This window comes from Falco biarmicus, chromosome 9, assembly GCF_023638135.1.
Source record: "Falco biarmicus isolate bFalBia1 chromosome 9, bFalBia1.pri, whole genome shotgun sequence".
Lineage (NCBI taxonomy): Eukaryota > Metazoa > Chordata > Aves > Falconiformes > Falconidae > Falco > Falco biarmicus.
Window position 1 is genome coordinate 12,345,273 of NC_079296.1, and position 4,693 is coordinate 12,349,965.

General features: G+C 41.6%; 1 long non-coding RNA gene across 1 annotated transcript; it reads left to right on the forward strand.

Moving 5' to 3' along the window:
• Nucleotides 1-372: 372 nt before the first annotated feature.
• On the forward strand, nt 373-1,884 carry LOC130155575 (uncharacterized). Its single transcript, XR_008824110.1, has 3 exons — nt 373-665; nt 1,036-1,232; nt 1,455-1,884. It is a non-coding gene; the product is annotated as an uncharacterized LOC130155575 (long non-coding RNA).
• The last annotated feature ends 2,809 nt before the right edge of the window (nt 1,885-4,693 follow it).

Below are 4,693 nucleotides of genomic sequence, written 5' to 3' on the forward strand. Positions count from 1 at the left end.
AGTCTCTCTTTCGCTTTGGGTTTGCACAGCCTTTTCCTTGGGATCCAGGGGACTTGTTTGTATTAACGTAATTGGCAAACACATTGTTCAAATATTAGCAGTGGCAGCAAAACCATTGTGCGGGACTAGTCAAGAGGCAAGCGGTCCCTTCACTCGCGACAGTTAAAACCTGGATGCTGTTGCCAGGCATGTTAGGTGCTGAATATGATCCAGAAAAGCCGTCCAGCTCTGAAGCTGGCTGAACCGCTCCAGTCTTAGTCATTACTAATTTGACTGGGGATAAAACTACATATAAAGGCTATTGTCTGCAATCAAAAGCAAGTGACAAAGCATTTGGCATTGCATTCGGCTGTCCCCGCTGCAGGGAGCAGATGAGGCAGTCCTGGTGCAGGAGCAGGATTAAGGCAGCTGTGCTGAAGGAGCCTCCCCGTCCCTGCATGCCAGGTCTGGTGTGCCCTCCCCTTCACTAATTCCAGCTGTGTGGTCCCAGAAGAGGTGAAGCAGGAGGGTTGCATAAGGCTGGATAAAGGTTTGAATCAGCAGCTCCAGCACTGCGGGAAAATGTCCTAATGGCTTTGCTGCTGCACCATGTTTATGTAACGTGTGAGTAAGGAGGTTTTCTGGGCAGCTTGTTGAACAGCACTTCATGGGAAGCATTTATAGCGGTAAGCCAAATTCCACAACCCCACTGAAATCAATGGCATTTTATGCCAGGTGTGAACCAAGTCAATATTTTTATGATGATGCCTTCACTGATATAGTCTTTGCCTAAAAAAAGAGAATGAAAGCCATCATGAAGCTCAGTTTATGCTTAAACTTATGGACATGTGAATAATGCAGTTCCTGTATGGCAATAAAAGGATGGGAGGGTGATCTTCTAAACTCTTGATTGATTAATTTTATGTAGCAGACAATACCAAGCCTTTGACGTGATGAAGGGGCTGGGGTAGCCATGTCCATGTCTCTGATATGAGCCAGCCTAATGGTTGATGAACGTGAGAATTTGAGTCATTCACTACTTATCTCCCTTCTAAGGCTGTGAAAAGAAGTGCCAACAAGATCACAGAGATCTCCAGATTACCTTCGTGTAAAACCGAGTGCCAGTGAGAGGAAGCTGGCAAAAGCATCTGTGGGATTAATAGGAATTCACTTACCTGTCACTGCCCTTTATACAAAACCTCCAGCATCTCCTCCTTCATGCCACTGGCCAATGGTACCAGCTTGCTTTTCAGGTAAGTCCCCAGTTCTTGGAGACATGTATTAAGGAGTACTTTTTGTGTGTGTGTAAGAAAACATGCAGTGGGTTTTTTCTGTAGACGCAATTGGAAAAAAAAAACAATCCACAACTCCCCCCCACCCCATGATCCCAGCCTATCCTAATGATTTAAAATAGAGAAGACACATAAACAAGAATTAAAAACATGCTCCTAAAACCTCATGCATATTTTTTTCAGCTACTCTCGTGCTGTTTGAACACAGAAAGCTGGGCATACTCTGGATACAGCCAATGTATCTCCTGCTATAACTCTGTTGGAGTTGAGATGAGCTACAGAAGCAAACAATTTGGCCCATAATTTTTCTCACAATCAGCAATTTAAAAAAATAATCTCTGAAGGCAGTGGGTGTTTGAACAGTGCTCTCTCTGCTCATGCTGATGCTTTCCCTTATGCTCCATCCTGAACCAAGCCGTGTGTGCTGTTTGAAGCCTTGGCAGTAGTACAGCCTGGACACAGAGTGGCCCTCCACCTTGTCAAAGCACCCAGACCATGCTTCTGCTCAGCTAGGCTCAGGCTAGACTACAACAGGAGTAAATCCCTCCCAGCCTGCCTTCTCACTTCCCCAGACAACTGACATTTGAAAGAAAATCCATCCAAAGTCTCTTCTACTTCAGGTATGTCACAGCAATGCCACGTCCTCCCTTCTATGGGTAAACTGAGGTATGGATTACCTATAATGACAATAGAGATTTTAACCCCCCAACTGTATATCCTGCTCATTGGAGTAATTTTCTTCTTAAACCCAGTCTTACACTTCAACTGAAAGTCTATCTTTAGATGAGAAGAGAGCAAAACCTGTGGCTTCAGCAAAGTGTTCCTGTTGGAACTGGAGAACCCTGGTGCTTTCAGTATGTTAGTGTGTTCATTTAATTTTTTTTTAAAATAATGGGGGAAAATAAGAAAGCAAAAATCATTAAACAAAGCTTTTTCTTTTAATATGTATAAACTCAAAGAGATTGATGAACTGATTTCTTTTCTACACAACGGTTTTGTTAATGAAGTTTGTTGTTGCTTATTTACCTTTACAAATATCCAAGGACAGCTTCACAGCAGGGTTTATGTTATACCCCAGGAAGCAGAAAGTTTGTGGGTTTAAGGAAATGTTTTTATTTGACATTTATACCGGAACACAGATCTGATTCAGATGCAGAATTTTGTCCCACTAAGGTGTTTCAATATATCAATAGGGTTGATAACATAAAAAGCCAAACATAACCATAATTCTGTTGCAAAATAGTTGAAAAGTAGTTTGAAAATGCTAAAAATTTTATTTTAAGTTAAAATCCTCCAGATAAGTCAATTTGCTTCATGATAATTATATTTTGGGGCACATTATTCTCTCCCACGGCTTCAGATTAGGTCTTATACCTGTCTGCTTCAAAGGAAATGTTGAAGCCATTTCTGTGATACTGATCTCTTTCAGCTGATTTTTTTTTTTATGATTTTGATAGAAATGAAATACTTCTTTGCAAATATTTTGATGGAAAATTCCTAGCAATTTCCCAAAATTCAATAAATTCAATTGCATTCCTTAAATGGTCTAAATTCCAAGAAAACCAGCATCCTGAATCTGTGTCCAAGGGAAACAGATACACTCTTTCTAGTAGGTTTATTATGTTTCGATCTTCCTTGGTTGTGTCCCTGTGCCCCCTCTGGTTGTTGCTGTTCCCAGCGAGAATGGAGCACTATTATAATTTTGGCTGCTCCCCATTTGAGCATCCTGGCTGCTTGTACATCCCGTAGACACTGAGCTAGAGAGGTGCAGGGAAATGGAAGGATGCCTTCTGGGGAGCATCATTTCAGATCCATGCCAAATTTTTGTGACCACCCAGCCCTAAAATGGCATTTGTCTCCCATTTCCCCATCCCCAGACAGCTATTAAGAGCAGTCATATTCATTGCTAGCAGGTCACCACTTATCTTTCCAGCCTGTTATGTACTGATATACTATGGCAAGCACAGGAATAGGAGATCTTCACATGGAGCTGCAGATCCTGGACCATTTAAGATGATTCCAATAGGTTCCTTTTATTACTTTATTGCTACCAGGAGCCAGCCAACCATAAAATAGCTGATTCAGGTTCAGCCACATGAAATTGAACACATCTCACTCTCTTCGCCCCACGACCCCCTCCCCCCTTCCTTCCCCCCAGTTGTACTTCACAGTGAGTTTTGATAAGCCTTAGGGATACGTGTCCCTGCATGATCCAAAGTTAATAAACCAACAATGAGATCCTGAAAGTACTAATGGGATAGTATATGGGGAGAAAAATGTACTGGGGAGAAAAAAGAAGGAAGAGACAATATGTAGAAAAGGTGAGGGGAAAAAAGTAGAAAGAAGTAAATAGGGACAGGAGCAAAAAGGAAAAAATGAAAGTAATGCAAAAAAAAAAAAAAAGGGAAAGGATAGAAGGGAAAAGTGCAGATGGAGGAGACAGAATGGAGAAGATGAATGGGTGGGCTGAAGGAAGGCAAAGGAAGGGGAAAGCAAAGTAAGGAGTGATGAAAGAACTCCGGAGTGATCAGTTTTGCAGGTGCATCTCAGCAGGTTGCCTCTGATCGGCTCTCTCAGGGACACAGCATGTTACCTGGACTAATTTATAAAGGAAATGAAAAGGAAATGGACTTGTTATAATGAACACCATTAATTCACCTCTTCAGACTTCACTGTTTGAACAGAGAGTCTCAAACTACTCAATTGTCATTTGTCTATTCCATTCTTTTCTGTTGCCTGTTGGAAATGACTGGTGAGCACATACACCCCCGAATGGCTGCACAGCCACTAATTAGCATATATATTGTTTGTCCTGGTACAAATTTATAGCAAACAGCAATATTTTACACTCCAGTAAAGTTAATAAATGAGGCTTTAGGCTATAAAAATTTCATGTTCTTTTGTGCAAAGGTCAATTACAAATAGTTAAGCACATATTCATCCAAAAGCTCTGGGCTTCAGCACTGGAAGAATAAAATGTATTTTGGTCAGTCTGTTTGCCAGCTGGACAAATGCCTCTCATACAGCCTCTGAGACACCTCTCTCCAAAAGACCACTCAGTTGTAGAGTGCTTTTGGCGGTGAGAGGACTGATGTCCTTTTTTAGCTTAGGGAGGGAAGATGCTCTGAAGTGTTGGAGGTACAATAGGATCACACTGGCCCAGGCTAGGGGAGACTTCAAAGATTGAAGTCTTCTCTGAGAAGTTCTGGGGTTAGAAAATCAGATGCATTCACTCAGCGTCTTCAGTGATGCTACAAAGGACAAAAACATAGGAAGATGTTAGAACTGTGCAATATGAATGCCCTTCCTCATTTTCAAGATGGAAGAAAATCTGGATTTAAAGGTATCTTTTATTTACATTATGTAGGAGCCACATTGTGCTCAAGACTGTAAATATATAACAGAGAGGGGGCCTGTGTTTT